We start from the raw sequence: 20,516 nt of genomic DNA on the forward strand, positions 1-20,516 counted from the left end.
GATGGATGTTTTTATGTAGATTTACGCTAGCGAGACACAGAGCTATCATAATTAGACAGGGGGGCAACAAAAGCCACGCCCCCTCAGAGGAGGAAACAGAGGCTTCAGATCAACATGAAAAATGTCTTTTTAAAGCATTTAGGTTGTGGGATTTTGGTTAAAATCTTCATAATCGTAATTAAAACACTACTGGGAAGGTTTTTTAAATAAAAAATAACCTGTAGTTAGCAGCTCCACTGATAAACAAGTACACTCAGTCAGATAAATAGGAACTTGTAACTAATAATTTAAGTTTATTTTAGATGCTGGAAAAAGCTGCTAATATTTTGAACAAGTATTTGTTAAAAAAACATGGAGATTATTGGAAAAGTTGTATAAAGTTTAGCAAACATCACTATGACTGAACTCTTGCTAATTACAGCTTCATCCCGTCGGAGCAACAGAAAGGCGGGAAAGTGATAAGATTTTAATAATGACTGCTCGCCATGTCAGTGAGGTTTCACCGCGAGCCCGCCGTCGGTGGTAATGAGCTGCGTGTGGCTCCGTGTTGTTTCTTTTGTTATGCAGTAAAAAATGTGTGCAGGTGGGCGTGTTATCACCCTTTCAAGGCTCAGCTGGGCGGACAGATTTATCTGGGCTCAATTAGTTGCGGTGTCACGGCGCATTGGCGTGCCAGTGGCTTGATGGTCCGAGCTACAGGCAGCTCAGCTGTAAATCAGACGCTGTGTAATGGGCTCTGCAGCCGTCTCCTGGGCCGAGTTTGTGTTCGCCGGTGTGGCTCCGGCGAGCCGGAGCGTCGGACGACGGCTTCCCGACCTTTTATCAGCGGCCGGCGTGCGGTGGAAATCGACGCAGGGCTTTAATGGCGGCTGTTTTAATGCCTTCAGTTGCAGAATTATGAGACTTTCAACGAGGAGTTTAATGCCTCCAAAAGTGGGAAAGGTCACAGGCTGCTTTTTTTTCCATCGATCAGAGGGAATCGATGTGGGTAATGTTCCTGCGCTTCTTCGCTGGTCGGATAAATCACCGCCGTATTAATGACGGCCTTTTACAAGACGGCAATCAGCAAGCGGCAAACATCCAAATCTTTATTTGTGTTTTACAGCCTCAGCTTTGAGCCTTTGTGGTGGTTTTAAAGCCTCGTCTCCTTAAAATGTGTGTAAAGAAGCTTCAGATTATCTCCAGCGAACAGTGTGGTTCTGCCAATCAAAGAGACGCCTCCTGGATCAGAACCGGACAGACCTGGACAGCATCCAGCCCCACTGAGGGAATCCTCATTCAGAAAAGTTCATGCATCCAATCAAAGCTGAGCTCAACAGCCAGGATCGATCAGTCGGATCTGAACTGTAATTGGCCTCAGATTAAAGAACACAACAGAAACGGCTTTGATTTTTCTGAACCAAATCGATGTGTTTGTCTCATGTTAGACTTTTGTGTTTTATATTTACAGACTGGGTCAGTAGATAAGGATTAAACAGAGGTACGTTTTTACCTGTAATCATTCATCAACCTGGAGAAGAAAAACCCAAAACATGAAGAGCAGAAAGAACGCAGGACGATTCACGTTTTATAGAACATTCAAGAACAAAAACAAAAAAAGTTTGAGACTGGATTTTTTTATCTTCAAGATTCAAGTCATTCAGGACACTGACATTTTAAAAAAACGGTTCTAAAAAACAGTTTTACAGTAAAAAAAAATGATTTTTTTTTCAGTTTTTTTTTTTTTTTTCTGTCAGACAAGTAAACCTAAACTTGTTTTTACCTTTGGTTCTCCTTTGATGCTCTCTTACCTTTTTGACATGCTGCCATCAGCTGTTTGTGATGGGTGTGGCCTGCTGGACAAACCTGTCAGGTCTATCCAAGTGACTAGAGTTGGGCACCGATTGGGTTTTATTCAGTTCTTTGGTTTCGGTTCCTAATTGGTGCCAATTTTGGTGCTTTAGTAATAAAAAAATAATGCCTCCATTTTCCCAAATCAACACATTTTTATTCCCGAGTCGCCACATATTGACGCACGGTTAAGACCTCCACGCCAGAATTTGACGTTTTGGTTGTTTATTCACATGTTGACTGTTCCTTTTAAATCAAAGCTCCTCAACCTCTGAGCTGCACACCAGTGGCTCCGCCCCTCTTTTGCCGTGTGGTGAATTTGCTGCTCGCCACTTGTCAAACATGTGATTTGAGCTAGACGCCGCAGTTGAATGGTTACCGGGGCTTTTATCTCACTCGGAGTGTCGATGTCAGCCGCTTCCACGGTGTTTCTGTGTTTCTGTGTCTGAGTTTGAAGGCTAACCTAAGAGGGGAGAAAAATAGGGGACCTTTTTCTTATCATTGTCTCGAAGTAAATAAGTAAAATATCACAGTTCATGAGACCCGAGCAGGCTGCTCCCGCTCCCCACAGCGGCTGTCTGTCCGCCGGCGTATTGAGCGAGCTGAGGATGGTTTTAGCAGAGAACCGCCGCGCTGCGTAAGGACAAAACTTTTGTATTGGATTAATATTTTACCTGCTGTTCAGGTCACTGAAAATGTCACATGCCCAAAGCTGAGTTCGTGATTGGCTGATGTGACGCAACAACCTATCAAACTTCTGTAAACTGCAGCCAGACATTCGCGCTCTCGTACTCGCCCCTTATGAGGCCGCCCACTATCGCAGGAAAGACAGAAGGATTGTTAAGAACTTCAAAGTACTGCAGAGAGTAGATGTGACTGACATGTCCAAAGACAAATAAACCTCCAATGAAACTAAAATGCGGCTCCGTTTGCAGAAAATTCTTTTGGTTTCGGTAGAACCGCGTAAATCATAACGGTTCCTACTTGGAACCAAATTTCGGCGCCCAACCTTACAAGTGACCGCGCCTCTCTTTATCTGGTTATGATCATTGACTGTATACGAGAACTGGACTGTAATGCGACACCTTCCCCCCCAGCGTTCCAAACAGGAAGTACCCACTGGTTCCAAGAAGCCAAAATCCCATCGACTTCAATCGATAACTAAACAGCTTTACTCAGTCATTCTTTTGGTCAGAATAAATATTCTTGGTCTGATGTTTTTTTTTAGCATCTTCATGATAATTGTTTTTTTTCCACATATTTTTTTTTTGTTGCAAATTAATCACATTATAAATCAGCAGATGCTTCAATTAAAGTAGGCGGGTGATACTGCTTTTTTTGTGGTAGTAGTCGTGTGACCTTCCAGCAAACTCACCGCTTATTGACGATGTCTGGCTCCAACATGGTGACTGAATTGACGTATTTTGGTTTTCAATAGGTGACGTCACTCAGTCCAGTTCTCAGATACAGTCACTGACTTTGATCCAGCATTAACCATGTCGTCTTTTCTCCTCATCTCTGTTTCTGGATTTCTTTGTTTTGACTCGTTTCTGTTTGTTTGACCTTTTCTTGCAGTGATCTGATCCTGATAACTTCCAGTCTTTTATGTTTTTACTTTAATCCTCTTTTTGTTTTCTTCACAAATTCATTTATTTAGCCAGGGGTGTAACAATTCGTTTGAAAAATAACTCAACTCATATCATAATTTGTGGTTGAGGTACGGCAGGGCGAAATGGAATTATATTATATTATAAATCACGATCTAGTTTTGTTTTTATATTGGGCAATAATGATATATATCACGATATAAACCAATGGGATGGTCATTTTTATGTTATAGTAAAATAAAATAATTGTACTTTCATCCAAATGGTATTTTCTAAGATTATCGATTTATTTGAATTTGAAACAAAACAGAACAGAAATTGATTAATTGATTAATCGTAATTATTACCGTTTTTGTCGTGTTTAACGTCCATTCTGGTTTTCTGACTGAACCGTCTCCTCATGACTCGCGCTGTTTTCATTAACTGCCATTTCTTCCTCCGTTCTCTTCTGTCCTTTGTGTGAACCAGGATGTGTCTGGGTTTGATGTGAGGTCTGCTTCTGTGTTTATGTGGCGTCTCTTCATGGCTCGTTGTATTGCTTCTGTGATTTCCCTGGTTGTATAGAATGGTTATAGCTGTTTCCACCCTCTTCCCGTCTTTTATTGTTTTTTTTTCATTTGCTTTGTGTTTCCTCATCCTCCACCTGTTGGTTTCCTTTGTTTGTGTCCGTCTTGGATCCTGGCGGTGTTCCAGATCGTACTGGATCCGTTTTTATCTCCACCCGTTTGTAATGATGCTGCTACCTTCATACGGCGTCTGTTTGTGTGCTTTGGGGTGTTCTGTTAACCATGTCAGGAGAAACTACACACCTTTATGCTTCATTTGTCTAACAAAAAAATTATCTTTGGACACAGTCCAGTTCTCTTTTTTCTTTCAGTGTCATGAATCTTTGTCTCACTCTTGAAGAGATGATGTCAAACAATTGCACAAACCTGGAAATGTAAACTTTAGGGATGTGTTTTGGAATTAATCTGGCAATTCGATACATATCCCGATATCTGTCTCATGATAGGAAATGTGATGCGATACATCCAAGACTCTACCAGAACAATTTTTCATGATTTTGTTTTTCTAAAAGTATGACAGAAAAAAACTTTATTTTATTCAATTATCACAATGTTAAGAACTGTTCTGCATCTCATATACAATTTGCTTTACCCAAGTAAATTCATGCTTTTCTTTTGGTAAATGAAATATATATATATATATATATTTAAAGGGAACAGTCAGTATTGTCTGATGATAAGTAATAATTAAATATCATCGTGTCAGCGTTTTGAATCGATACAAGTATCCTCAAATGGAATATTTCGATATATATCACCACATCGATTCCCCCCTACACCCCTAGTAAATATTACATGTAAATATTACATGTCAGTGCTGGATGGATATCACGTCCAGACTGTCTAAATCAGGCGTGTCAAACTCACTTTGGTTCAGGGGCCGCATTCAACCCGTCTCATCTCAAGTGGGCCGGACCAGTAACATGATAGCAAAGTAACACGTTTTTTTGTTTTTTGATTATTTTTTTCTCAGTTTGAAAGATGCCCAAACAACCCAGTAGCCTAATCACTTACAGCTAATATTATTATCTTTTTGTCAACCACATTTTGGTAATCGTGGTGTCACACCTGATACATATTTTAGCAGTGACGCTGGCAGAGAACCAAACTGCATCTTACCCAAAGAAATGTTCACTTCTTTATCTCTTCTTATGCCGGTGTTTCTGTTTCCTGTGCTCCCCCTAGTGGTAGAATTGCATATTATGGCCATTTCTTTAAATAATCAAAACTGGCCACAGGAATGGGCTAGAAACTCGCTTTTCCCCCCCAACATCCTTATATTTTTTTTTTCTTCATGACTGGGCCGGATTAAACCATCTGGAGGGCCGTATTCGGCCCCCGGGCCGTATGTTTGACATCCAGATCTAAGTGATCTCATTATAATTTATCATTTTTTTGATGAACTGTGTAGAGCAGGGGTCTCAAACGGGCCATTTGTGGCCCTCAAGTCGATATTTTGCGGCCCCCGCCTTAATATGAAAGTTTAGTGTCTAGTAAGTAATATCTTCCCTATGTCCACGCTTCTTTGATGATAGATTTGTATTTGCTTTGTGATGTTTCAGCTTTATGCTTAAAACTTAGCATTTGCTATTGTCGTTGGATCAGAAAAGTCCTTAGCAACAGTTGCTAGTGTCGTTAGGTCGTTTCACAGGACGGGTAGAAGATACTGTTCAGTAGTACATAGACATAAATGTTTAATACACTTGTTAAGTAGACATGGACCAAAGACAGACAATGGAGGCAAAAACTATATGTTTGGCACAAATGAACCTCAGCCAGACTCCGCCTTCAGTGGCCCCAAGATAAATTCAGTTGGAGAACCCTGGTATAAAGACTATTCTATTTCAACCATCAAACTTGTACTGAATTTTATATTTACAGTCATTCTTCTGGTTGATTTTAAGTGTATTTGGTGTTTGTCGTTGGGAAACCTACAACTTGCCCAGAGACTACGGTTGAATACTAGCTTTGTGGCTAACACTGGCATATTTACAGCAGTGTTTATTAATGTCCACTGTCACTGTAACAGAAGAAAAAAAAGGAAATAAATCTCTTCGCATTCTAGATGGTTCTCCATCCTGTTCTCACTGGAGCTTTGTCATGGTCTTGGATCTAGGGTGTATACTAGGAGTGTGCCAAAATATCGTGATATTTAGTCCTGCGATTGATTCTCGATGGGCTCTCGCCAAGTATTGGTCATTTATTTTTGTTTGAAGAAGGTGTAGAACGTTATATTTCTTTGGTGAGTCCTTCCTTAGGGGGTAGACAGGGGGTGCGTTGCCAGACTGGCTGTCCTGAGCACCGATGTGTCCGGCAGCTACTTAAATTATTTAATTTTTGTTCTGTTTACAACAATTTTGCAGTAATAGTGGGACTGATGTTCATGTGTACTATTGTTAACACTGAATTTTACAGATAATTCAAATGTATTTGGTGTCAATGGTCGTCAAAGACACAGTATTACTGATTTCAGCAATGTTGCTCTAAATTGTCGATTATTTGTTGCACAAATTTAGACACAAGTTGATTACTATGCTTGTGTTCAACCAAAAAATAAAAAAATGGGAATATATTTCCCTAAAAAAACTATGAGTTCTTCTATATATTGTGAGTTACAAAGATGTTTTTTAACCAATCACTGCAGTATCGTGATATTATCGATATCCATAGTCATATATCACGTATTGCATCGTATCCAAACCCTAGTTTATGTTGTAAATCTGTTCTCCAAGTTCATCGTTAAGACATCATCGGCCCAAATATTTATCTCTTAAGACTAAGGATTTATTTCATCCATTTTTTTGTATCACAAATAAAATACAAACTTTGGAATAATCTTATGTGTTCAAAAGAGAGCCAAACCAAAGAGAAGATCTGAAGGTGTAATTAGTGTTTCTTTTCTTGTACTATTTTCATTATCATGTTAACTCGTTTAATTAAAATGTGTTTTCTCTTCCACATTTCATTGGTTTGCTCTTTAATATCTTTTTCTAAGGCAGCAAAGCAAATTTCAGACAGCACTGACATTATACTGGAAATCTACACGCCGTATCCATGACCAGTTTTTTCCTCAATGTTCAACAGTTGACATGGTAACCACCGCTCTACTTTTAGCATCTTCACTTTACCATAATTATTACATTTCATGTGTCAAATGAGTCATTCTGGATGTAACGAGAGCCTGCCAGTGTCATAGAAACACAGAAAAGTAAGAAGCGAAACATTCATTTCAAGTTTTTAAGAACTTTCTTTTTTAAAAAAAGATACATTTAAATAAAATTAATAATAAATAAATACGCAGAAACATAGAGGTAAAGTCAGTCATCAAGGTCTATACCACAGGCAAAATAAATAACAGATACAGGCCAAGCAAACATCATTTCTTTCTTGTTAAAAGAGGAGAAAAAAAAAATCACATTACAATTCAAATGTGTTCATTTAAAGAGGCCTTTTTAAAAACATCTCGGAGGCATTCGGCGCCACGTGGCTCCTGACGGCAGCAGGAAATGATAAATAATAAAAGGGGCCTTACTTCATTAGAGGGTGACATTATTTCCAGAACAGATATTGCGCCATGAGACAGAGTGTACAATAAAACAATAACAACCATCAGCCGCCGCCGCTGAGCCCGGAGTGGAGACCCGGGAGCGAGCGCTGTACACAACTGCTCCACGCTCAAGAACACGAGCATATTCCCCAGTCTGGGTCATAATTACCCCCCTCCCCACCCCATCCCAGGCATAATCTAATCCGCCGAGTGCATATTCAATTCCGATCCGGGTTCCTCGGTGTGCTGTGAGGTGCTCAGAACGATTGCCTCTGAAATTGGATTATGATAACCTGTCAGCGCTTTAATTCTATGAGATATTAAAGGTGCTGCTGCAAAGGACTGGAGTGTATTAAAAAAACGGTGTTCGCTTGTGTTCTGTTAGGAGGGGGCGGGGCTTCAGAGCGGGGTTTAGATCGGTTCCAGCAGAGGAACTGAACTTCCTGATCCATCAACACAGGAAGTGACATCACACTAGAAGGAGGGACGTCCCGATCCAACGGTCACTCCCAACTCCTCATAGACGGACGTATGTTTCTGTGTAGATCTTTATGTCATCGAAGCAAAATAATTCAATTTACTGTCAGAAATTCTGTTGAAATGTTCTTTGAATTTGTATTTTAAAGTTACAGTAAGTCAAATAAAAGTCTCTATAAGTAATTTTATTTTGGTAGATTACACTAAAGTTGGTAAAGTTTTGAACAGATGTGATTTAAAATGATTGAAAATCATTTAGAGTTGTGTGTTTTCAATAATAAAGCTCAGGTTATTCGAAATGTTTTGAGTTTTTTCTTTTATATATATATATATATATATATAAACAGATTCTACTAAAATGTTTATTTTTTAGTTTAAATGGAAAGAAAAATCACACCAAAATAATAAAAATGTATAATAATAATAATAAAATCATTTTAAAAATATCATGCTTGCCTGCCTTGTATTTTTAATGTAACTAAAGCTGCTGCAGCAGGAGAACCTTCACTGAGACAGAGTGGGTTTTATTTTGAAAGGAACTAGCGTGCACTGCTGTCAAAAGTAAAAGAAGTTACAGCTGTTATATATAGAAACATATAGACACTGTTGTAATGTAATTATTGTGATATTTTAAAACTAATGTTGTTGACCTTTAAACAATAAAATGAGACTTTGTCATTGGGTTCTGATCGGTAAGAAACTAGACTAAATGATCTTTTAGGGTTAAAGGTTGCAGACCTCTGCCATAGTGGTTCCATAATCAAGAACTTAACATTTTGACAAATTTCTGTGTTTTATGTGTGTATCATGGTTCAAAAAGATAGTTAAAGTTAAATTTATGAATTTCTGGCTAAGAAGCACCATAAACCTTTAAAAATAAAACTTTTTTTCTCCAATTATTTCTACCACTAGAATAGCTCCATCGAGATGATCCTATGTGGCACAGGAAGTCTTTTATTTTGAAAGGAAGTCTTAAAACCGCTTAAAAGTTCTAAACTGTTTTGTTTTTTTGGGAGGGGGGATCAATTTAGTTTGTTTAGTAAATATAGTCAATTTATATTTCTCATAAAAATAACAATAGCTTAAAAATAAAGTTTTTTTTATTTTTTTCTACTGGGTTGTGGTGAGTAGAAATCGACCCAAATGGCTCTTTAGATGTTAAAGGTTACAGACCCCTGCACTATGGCTGCTGTGCTTTGGAGTGATACAGTCATTTTTTTAAAACTTTTTTTAGGGTCAGGAATCGATTAAAAAAATTAACTAAATAATCACAAACCTGGAAAAAAATAATCTTAATTAATCACTATAATGTTTTTTTTTAGTCTCTGTATTTGTCGACCACTTAGCACGCCGTGAACTCTTTCAGGTGGTTGATGGACGGACTTATTTATGGTGATACTTTTTCACCTAATGAATACACACCAACAAAACACTCGTCTACATAAGAAACAATCCCAGCAGATTCTCTGTGACCGTCTTGTTGCTGCATTGGTACGATGACATTTCGCACAACATCCCCTAAATCTAATGAAAAAAACTATTTTGTTTGGAAGTGACAAAGTTCAACATGTAATGCTCCAACTTACTGTCTTTAATTTGCTCCGTATTTTCTCAGCTGATTGAATCAGAAACTCAAAATAATCTTCAAGCCCGCAGAGGCGCCATCAAAGTGTTTGTTTTTCTCACCCAAAGTAATGAAATTGAAGTGATGAGAGAAAATGAAAGTGGTTGAACTATGAAATCGAGTTATTTCAGACAAGTGCAAAGGACATTTCTAACTAATTAAAAAAAAGAAGAAAAAAAACAGGCGTTCGGCTTTACAGTGAGGCAACAATATAAGTAATAACAAGTCAGTTAGTGGGAACATTTTCTCTGAAACTGTAACAACCGCAGAACAGAACTGGAAATAAATTGGACATAAGTCACCAAAGACCAATTAGCATATTCCCTGCTGGATCTAAAGTTCTCAACATGATGCTCCAGAATGGCTTATTAAACCCACACATCTCAAACTGATTTTGTTCAGTATATTAGAAAAACACACATCGAACTGAAACAGATTATTGATTCTTCCAACAGTTTAGTCAGTCGTCACTTTGACGTGTACTGTAAAGTAGACTAAAATATTTACCGTTTGCACTGGTTCATGAAGTATCTGGACACATTCACTTCTATGTGGTATTAAAGCACTTAAATCCAAATCAATTTAGTGATGAAAACAGTCATGGATGCATTCATACTGGAGGAACCAGTCGAACATTGAGGACACGTCTCCAGCTCTTTGCAGATGATGTCATCTTGTTACGTCCATCAATCGATGGACTCGTTTCAGAATGTCTCTCCGCTCCTCTCTCAGAGATCAATAGTACAGGTTTTTACTGATCTGTTCCAGTGAAGAGTCGTGAAGCAAAAGTAGAGAAAGACTATAACTCTGGTCACATGATGTAGCCAATAAACACAAGAAATGTAATCAAATTCAACAGGACTTCATGAAAACAGACAAAATTATTGCAGGTAAATTCAGAACCTGCTGATATTTGACGTATTTTCTCTAAATTTAGTATAATGCTGACAAATGATATTCTATTTATTAACTACTTTATTTGCAACCTAAATACACACCAACAGGAGTTAATTTTTAAAATGTTATATTCTTATAAATCAACCATTTTTTTTTCTCATAAATTAATGAATTTTTGGCCGTTAATTCATGAGATTAAAAGTCATAAAATTTACAACTTTTATTCTCGTAAATTTACTACTTTTTGCCCATAAATGTATGACTTTTTTTGTCGTAAACTTATGAGAGTAAAAGTCATAATTTTACAACTTTTAATCTCAAATTTAACATTCTTAATCTCATAAATATACAACTTTTAATTTGATCTAATGTAAATGTTTTACTTTTTTTCTCATAAATGTATGAACTTTTTTGTAATAAATTCATGAGAAAAAAAGGGTCGTAAATTTACAAGATTAAAAATAATATATATGCTAGTTTTGACCTTGTAAAGGCTTGACTTCTTTTCTCATAAATGTACTTCTTTTTTGTTGTAAATTTATGTAAAAAAAAAGTCGTAGATTTACTAGTTTTAATCTAATAAATTTACAACTTTTAATCTTGTAAATGTTTGACTTTTTTTCTCAGAAATTTATGAATTTTTTTCTAATAAATTTAAGAGAAAAAAAACATAAATTTATAAGATTAAAAGTTGTAAAGTTATGACTGAGTGATAATCCGTCATAAAATGTAGAAAGGACAAATGACTATCATTTAAAAGTCATAAATTTACGAGAATAAAAATTGGAGGTTACGAGTTTTATTTTTGTAAATTTACAAGTTTTCCTCATAAATTTATGACTTTTTTGTTTAAGAAATTAAAAGTAATAAATTTACGACTTTTACTCTCATACATATGAGTTTTATTCTGATAAATGTATGACTTTTTGTCGCAAACTAATAAGTTTAAAAGTCGTAAATTTAAGACTTTAAATCTCATAAATTTATGAGAAAAATTCAAATTTAGTCTATGACTTTTTAAGTCTTATACAACTTTATTTTCATAATTTAAATATTTACAATTTTTTCTCTGAAATTTACGAGATTTAAAGTTGTAATTTAATTTTAAAAAATGTTTGTAAACTGGCCTTAAGACTGTTTACTGTCTGATAAAGTGAACAAACGTTTGTGAAGTGTGAGGAGTCCATGACGAGATCGAGTTCCCAGATGACAGAGTTAAAGAGCTCGTAGAAACAGAATTCTACATAGATCTCACATCTTAACGGGTGACATGAAGCGGATGCTTCTCTGTGATGGTAGGGTGTGATTCTAACTGATGTGGATCTAGGATTTTGTCGAGATCTGGCGTTCCTCAGTAGAAAGGCTTCCTGCTCTGCACACACCTGAGGCTTCTCCTCAGAAGAACACAACCAGGAGCAGGCTTCATTTGAAGGCAGAAAATAGCCGGTGACACATTCCAGGTTCTTTTGAAGTGAAATTGTGCGCTTTTGTGTGGCTCGTGGCAAGTCTGGGGAGACACCTGCTCATCCCATCACCTCATGCAGAAGTGCATTCTGGGTTTGCAATCAAAGAGACCTTACAGAGCGTTGTTTTGTTGCTGGTTTCATGCAGGTAGAAGTTTTTCCAGGAGTCGCGGAGCTCCATCATGAAAACAAAGCTTTCTTCTGATTGTAGAGATGAGACGAGGAGCAGAGTAACACCGTCTGTTAGAAGTCTGTCTATGAAGAGTATTTCAGCTCTCTGAGATGTGCTTGGATGCTAAAAGGGTATCCCAGAAATCTTTGAGGCAAGGGCAGAGCATAACCTTTTGTGGTCAACCATAGAGAAGGTTTGATTGGTTTCATATGATGATGGTCTTTGTGTCGAGGAGATCATGAGGCTTTGGATTCTAGATTATATCCACTTCTTCATGCTTTAGATCGGGGGGTTCAAAGTTGATCCAACAAGGGTCCAAAATCCAAAACACAGCTTAGATCACGGGCCGAACAGGATAGACATTTATTGGACACTCTAAAACTACATTTTAAAAACTTTAAAACTGTAACTTTTTAACATAATTATCAACTAGATATATAGCATTACCTGTGACAATGCTAGTGTGAATGCTGGAAGCTGAATTTGACCGCTGAAGATGCTGAAATTGATAGTTAAAAACGCTAAAGCTGATAGCTAGCTAAAATATTAGCTAAATGGCAAATTAGCCTAATAAAACAAAAAAAGAAAAATCCTTGGTTAGACAAAACAGCTAGCGTGTATATATAAGCCCAACTCCAAATCACCCTAAAAACTTTAAAAAAAAAAACACTGCCGAGCCATTTTCTTTACCATTTTAATTCTGTCACAGAATGATCGGTGTTGAAGAAGAAAATGAAAAATCTGCTTTGGTAATTGCTTTTTTTTTTATTTAAGAGCCAAATCATGCAGGTACATTTTGAAAATGAAAAAGCATTTCTGTTGATCCATTTTAATTTTCACATTTGATGTTTCTTTTTGAATTTTGGTACAAATTAACCAAAGAACATTTTGAAAATGAAATGTCAAATGCCATTTATTTATCATTTTAATGAAGCTACACAATGATCGGTGTTGAAGAAGAAAAAGGAAAAGCCGTTTTGATAATTGCTTTTTAATTTCATTTCAGAGACAAATAATGCAGGTAGATTTTGAAAATGAAATATAATTTCCAGTATTGACTTTTATGTTTTAGTCACAATTCAATTCCATATTTGACATGCTGACTGTTTCCATGAAATCAAGGGTCCCCAACCTCCGGGCCGCAAACCGGTACCGGTCTGAGGACCGCTTGGTACCGAGCAACAGATGGGAAAAAAATGCCTACGATAATCAGGGACACGGACTGGTACCCTAACCCTAATCCAGCACCATAAACAGATACTGGTTCTGTGTCCAGTCCCAGGTCTGGTACCACGTCCTGAGGGCTGGGGAGCCCTGATTTAATAGGAACAGCCAGCCCGTCAAAAAACGGTGACTTGGGGACACCAAAAACGTCACAAAGTAACGTTGAGGAGGCCCGAACCACACGTCCATATGTGACGAGGTCGGAGTCAGAATGTGTAAAGAAAGGGTTTATGGGGGAAATTTGAGGTTTTATTTATTGGTAAATCAGGATGGAGTCATCACAGTTCATTATCGGTCAATAATTATCAGTAACTGATACTATCATACATCCCTATTTTCATGTTTAATTTGATTTATTTATATAAAACAGTGTCTTCTGAACCAAAAAATCTCAATGTTTTCTGTTACTTTGGTAGTTGTTCAAGAAGGCATCATAAACATTTTCTTTTATGGTTTAAGCATATAGGTTTCTAAATCTCTTTTATGACAATATTGACAACAGATATTTAGTTATTACTTCAATTGTGTTATGATAGTCAGCTGTGCTTTTTATCAGGCCATCTGTTATTTGCAGCTTCTGTTTCCAAAGCCTTTTTTAGAGCATCAATGTGGAAAACAGGCGTGATGAAGATCCACCTCTGGACCATTGATAGGAACCCCCTGGGGGTATAAATGCCCCTCTCTACAGAACCAAGGAGGGGTTGTACTCTGATGTGGGAAGCAGAAAAACAAAATAACACAGCAAGGCTGCAGATGTGTTAAATTGTCTGTTAAAACCACGGGATTGTTTATTGTGTGTAACTTTTTGTTTGCCTCTCCGGGATGCCTCCAGATTGTCATGAACTGATGAGTGTCAGCTGACCTTGTGGTGTGAATCAGTGATGTGGTTAAAAGGCTGTGGATCACTGCAGGAAGGAGAGCAGATGTAGATAACCTCTTCTTTCTTTCAAGTTCAGACCATCCAGTTGATTTCAAAAAGAATGGAAGTAGTGGTGTAGAAGACTGGTGATAGCTGGAAGGACCAGAGATGAAGATGTTGAAGTTCATATTGGAAGTGGCCATGGATCTATAGGATCAGGAATGAATCCATCGGAGGAGCAGATGATGGTAGATGGAGATGGTAGATTGAGGTGGTTTGGACTTGTTGGTGAGACCACAGTCGTATATCCCAAAATGCCAGCTCAGGTTCCCCCAGAGAAGCAGTAGGAAGTGACCGGGGAGAGGGAAGCCTGGGCTTCTTTGCTTAGACTTCTGCCCCCGCGACCTGGATGAGCGGGGATGGATGGATGGATCTCTACAAAATCATTGGTATTCACATCTGCTTGTTTCTCTCCTGGTACGATGACTTTCACTACCTATTCCAGGAGTTGTGCCTGAATGACGGACGCTTTCAGGGGGACGTCTACATCTTTGTGACCCAGTTTGAAGACTTGCTGTCCCGCGTTAGTCGGAGAAAGAAATAAAAAACAGGAATGCTAACGTCTCAATGCAAAACCTCCTGAAGTTCTGGAGGAGAACGATCGGATTCTCCACCATATTGGTTTTGGACTCCACCCACTGATCGAGTCATCAACAAAGCTAACTTCTTGATTGGTTGATGAGACAAATTCTTTGCCAAAGTTCAAATATTTGAACGTGTGTGACCAAATATTTGCCATGTCCCAGAATTTTCATTGTGATGCATTGCCACTAAAGGTCCTCTGATTGTGTCATTTCATTCATTTAACATTTAAACTCCTGCTGCACAAATTGCATTTCGTGTACATTTGGAAGGGATTTTCAAACCCACCTCCCATGACTCAGAGTGGTATCAGCAATGTAAATAATCCTCCCATTTCTCTCATTTATACACAGCAGAACTCCCTCCAGCTTAATATTTTTCATAATTAAAACTGTGAAGTGTACATGTTGGGAGCACCCCCCCCCCCATGCTGTTTTCCAACACAGCAGCCCTTCTCCGTCGCGCACAGAAAGGTTGCAAAGACAGAAGCCTTTATAATGCCAACCGTCAGAGAAGATTAAAAACATCTCAGTGTCTTCTTTTTTCATCATGGCAGATACATCACAAAGTTGGGGGGGGGGCAGTGCGATTTCTTGTTCTTCAGAGACGCGATTTAGAAGTTGGCGCAGCTTCCACTCTGCCGAGTCCTCCCCCACACACAAGGCCTTTTCTCTCCATTTGATGTCTGTGTCAGCTTCTTTCTGTCTCTCAGTCTTTCTCTAATTTAATAATCTGCTTTGAACTTTATCGTGCAAAGGCCTCACTTTGTTGGCTGAGCAGGCAGGCGAGACAACATGCAGAGAGTAGGGCTGGGCTTTGGAGGCGGGTGACAAACTCATCTCGCCTTGTCCTTTATTTGCTGTGAAAAGAGAAAATTGTGGAGATGTGACGCACGGGCTCCTGTCATTTAAGCCTCCTGCAGCCCAGTCAAACACAAAGCACCTGTGGGCTTCCCGGGATTGATCGCTTTGTCCTTGCAGTGTGCTGTACATTAGCCGAGGCGGACTCGCACTGATATTTCAAAGATTTTTAGACTTTTAGAAGTTTTTTATGAACTTAGTAGGAAAACTAGGCTGCAAGGCTACAAGGAACCCCTACTGGACAGGTCTTTAATAAAACACGAGAATTATAACTACAGTGAAACGGTTTTCTTTAAAGACAACTCTTTGTACAGTATAGGCAGAAATTGTTTCAGAACTTTGAAATAATCACATAAAAGTCGCTTAGCAACTAACCCTTAATACACTAGCTACGTGAATCTACCAGGTCCAGGTGTGTCTTATTTCAGGTGTGTGGCCACCTCAAGGGACATCATGAACATGGAACGTACCATTGTCGTGGTGGTACGTGGATGCTGTACGGAGCCCCTACACTACAGTCTGGTACTGGTTTCTTACAGACAAACGTAAGTACCCATGGGATACCTGTAGCATACCTGTGCATTAAATATGTCTTGGCTAAAAACTTCAGAATTAAAGGATCACTGGAAACGATTTTACAATTAAAAAAAAATGGTTGGAGTGGGAATTTAAAGCAAAGATTAACACAACGGCTGCCATTTTATTTTCCCCTGGAGCCCCCAAACAGCCAAGTCCAACACTGGTCATGTTGTTACATGTTATATTTGTTCGAAAACAGTAAACATTCACACTATAGTGATTCTCCAGCTTTCAACTCGTAAAAACTCAATCACACTTTCAGCCATTTCATTCATCTTGATATCAAAATGTTCATAACATCACTGCTTGTATTTTTGGTATTCATAAACTTCAGAGTTCATGAAATATTTGGGCAAAACATTCTCCATAGGAAATGAATGAGAAAAAAAATTAAGAAGGTAACAAACAAGCCTTTAAATATATTCATGGGCTGTTTTCATCTTTTATAGTAAAAAATGACATTGAGCTTTTATATTAGCATTATGCTAGCTCATTTGCATCTACTGGAGATTTTTATGCTATCTGGGAGTTTAGCTAACATTTTAGCAACATGCTAACGATTTTGACTAATTTCTTATCTACCGAGGTTTGTATAGGCTAATTTAGAGTTTAGCTTCTATTTTAGCAGCATGCTCATGATTTTGACAAATTTAGTTTACTGAGGAATTTTAGTCTATTTTCTGAGTTTAGTTAGTATTTAAGCAATAAGCTAGTTTTTTTTTTTTTGGCTAATATAGCATCAATTGAGGTTTTTTGGGCTTGAAGTTTAGCTCATATTTAAGCAACACATTAAATACTTTTGCAAAAGTGATTTGTATTTGAGCTATTTAAGAAATTTTACTACAACTTTTTCAGAAGTTTAGGTCAACTTCAGGGAGTTATTTAACAACATTTCCAGTCTTTTAGCAAATTTAACATTTTGCAAATATTTTTTGCATTTTCAGGAAATCTCTTTAGCAATTAAAGTAAATTGTTTCAGCAAAAAGCTTCAGCATCTTCAGCGACTACTTTCAGCGTAAAGTTGTTAAATGCTTCATTTGCTTCAACAATAACTACTTCTGATTTCTACATTCATTTCGTCTGTTAAAACTTTCTTAAATGTAACAGCTGATATCTGTTGATATTCTTAAACTCCTTAAAAACACCAGTTCAAACCAACATTCTCCACCAACGTCGCTGACAAGACTTCTCCCGTTCTGACAACACAGAGGACCCTGAAAACATAATGTAGTGTTTAAGTCACAGCTTGGTAATAGAGCAGCACCGGCCACCAACACTGACATGACTGGACCGATAATTGGTGGCACAACTCTGAAGAACGGAGAAAATGTATTTCTGTCTTTATCCTGTCAGTCTGTGGGAAAAAGTGCGTCCGGATTGTACTATTAGCTGGTGAGGCGACATCACACATGACAGTTAGCACCTTTGGATTGTCACAGACTGGAGGACAACAAGGGAAGTGTTTCCTATTTATAACATGAGTAGAAACGCTCAGAGTTGGGTGTCACTGCTGGAAACCAGAGGAGACGATGGAGAGTTCCTATTAATATTTAAAAACAGCTGTCATGTGGAGCTAACTCGGTCTTAGGAGAAGACTCTGAGGTTACTCAGGTAGGAGATTTATGGAACACAAAGGTGTAGGATCTCAGAAAAGAGGTAAAACATAAACTATTTGTGTGGTGACCAATGAGGTAAAAGAAGGTAAACCAAAACACTACAGTGAGCACAGTGTAAAGGTTCGAGCACAAACCGTGACCTTTTTTCAGACGAGTGTGCATGCAAACAGCCCAGAGTGTACATTACCTTGCAGGGCCGACTAGAAGTGGTGCTTGATCCAAGGTAGAAGGTTCGACAAACAAATGAAAAGAGGGCTGGAGTGAGATCAAGCAGACTGTGTTTATGCAGCAAGAATATATCTGAGAGGAAAAAGAAAAAGGAAGTTTTTAAGAGGCTTTAAATATGTTATTGATTCTCTGATGGAAAAGTGACAAAATAGACATGTCTTAACATTTAAAGGTGACTGAAATGTAGTTCTACTTTGCTAGCTTTAATATTGCTCTACGTTTGGACATCAGACTCTATTATCAATGTTCTCTAGAGCCAAGTGACCGAGTCCAGCTGACCACTGAAGAAACATTTTCTGCTGTTGCAGATGAATCAGTTCAATCGATGGGCTCTATGAAGCCGCCAACAGAAAAATCTCAGCATTTCTCTACAGGAAGTAGAAGGAACTCTCTCACAGAGTTGGTAGGAATGTAGGAGTTTTTGCTTTTTAACGGGACACAGTGTCGTGTTTGTTGACTGATCTGATAAATGGGAGGGGTTGTAAAGAGAAACCCAAACAGGAAACACATGATGTAGATGATAAACAAGTACAAAAGTTTACAAAATTCACCCAAAATGTATGTCCAATGTTACTCAAGATCAATTCAGGATTTGTTGCTAATCGACTTATTTTCTGAGTAACACATAAATCTGTAGACAACCTGATTGAGTGAAGATAAGAGTTTAATTTAGCCATTTTAAGGAAAGATATTTAAGAACACAATCTAATTTAAGTTTCTTGCTCTACACGTCCAATTCAGCTGTTTTGATCAGGATCGTAAGAAGTTTGAATGTCTTTCAAAAACGTTCAGTTTACCTCATGAGGTCTTCTGTTAAATGGCTTTAACCACCACCACTAATCCCTGTTTTTAAGACATGAATTCACATTTTCTTGCACTGATGAGCGTTAGCTAATAAGCTGGCTTTTTTTATTTTTTACAGGGTTCATACAAGTTTCTTTAAGTTAAATTTTAGAATTTTAAGACTTTAGAATCATGTATATCAGAAATTAAGACCAGTTTTGCATTTTTTAAATTTAGTCATGAATTCTGATCAAAACCGTAGCTTCTTATCTTGTTGTTCGTGGTCTGTGCTGTGATGCTTTACCGCTCTTTTTTTATGATTATTTTTGAACCGACAGTCGGCATTCATCAGATTGTTGCGTAATGATTGAGTCTCGTCATAATTGCATTTTTGACGAGAAATGTGAAACAGATGTTTTACAGCAGAATTTTAAAGGCTCAGATCAAAATTCAAGAGTTTTTTTGAGGCTTTTAAATGAATTATTTCCAAGTTCATAAATTCAACACTTTTAAAGAGGCCATACCATGATCTTCTTAAGTCTTTCAGAGTAAACTATATCCATGTATATAATCATATATATACCATTGGAGCACTAAAAGACAAATTATTTATAAAAAGTTTATTAGTTATTTTTTGCGAAATCTTTTAATATGCAAAAGTAAAACGACTCGATCTCTGAGGCTCCACCTTTTGCTCCTTGAGAGTACCGCCCATTTTATGTCATCAATCTACAGCCGGCCTCAGCAGCATGTCATTTACAAAAAAAAAAACAACCTTTTTTTATGTATTGATGAACAGAGAGTGCAGCCCGGGCATCTATCCTCAAACTTTTGCACAGACAGAATGGTGATGGCGAATGGGTTAAATTTTCTGTGAAAATTTTCGGTAAAAAAAATAAAAAAGAAAACACCACCAGATAAAGATTTTGGAATTTATTGAAATATTGAGAACATTGTTCTGATTAGCACTGGCTGTGAATGTTTCTGTTCTCTTTAAAGCATCATTAATCTCCATATAAAACATCTTTTTAACGCGCACCTTTCTGCCTTTGCTCGTTCAAACCAGTTCTTCTAATTCGTCGCTCACTTTTTCAACCAGGAAATAGTCAGGTCCCTTTCTCCACCAGGGCAGCGTCTGCTAAATAGTCTGCTCCCTACCTACACCAGGGATTAGTTGGCTCCTTTTGTCCACCAGGAAATAGTCATCTCTCTTTCCTCACCAGGATGCAGTCAGATCCCTTCTCCACACCAGCAAATAGTCGGCTCCCTTTCCCCACCAGGAAGTAGCCAGCTCCCTTTCTCCAGATTTCTTCCCAATATCCCTCGTCTGCTTGCACCATCGTCTGAGCCAGGGTGGGGGGGCTCACAAAGCTAGTCAATTGCTGCTAGCTTTGCAAAAAAAACTGATTGGGGGCGGAGCGGATTCTTCCTGGAGGGGGCGGTTCTCAGCTTGTGATGTCAGCATGTGAGGACCTGCTCGTTTTGGTGGGTATGGGAGGGGCTGCTGTTGACAGCACAGGTTTTTGGAGGATTACTCAATGT

The 20,516-nt window shown here is 38.0% G+C and overlaps 1 long non-coding RNA gene across 2 annotated transcripts in view; it reads right to left on the reverse strand.

Moving 5' to 3' along the window:
* The window catches only part of LOC118598063, a 180,094-nt gene that overhangs the window by 103,969 nt on the left and 55,609 nt on the right, over nucleotides 1–20,516 (reverse strand). Inside the window, exon 3 of one of the 2 annotated variants that reach the window (XR_004947149.1) lies at nucleotides 18,151–18,263. The exons of the other annotated variant lie outside the window; for it this stretch is intronic. This is a non-coding gene — a long non-coding RNA (uncharacterized LOC118598063). The remainder of the gene's footprint in view (nucleotides 1–18,150; nucleotides 18,264–20,516) is intronic. 2 annotated transcript variants of the gene reach the window in all.

The sequence above is a fragment of the Oryzias melastigma genome, linkage group LG23 (assembly GCF_002922805.2).
Source record: "Oryzias melastigma strain HK-1 linkage group LG23, ASM292280v2, whole genome shotgun sequence".
Lineage (NCBI taxonomy): Eukaryota > Metazoa > Chordata > Actinopteri > Beloniformes > Adrianichthyidae > Oryzias > Oryzias melastigma.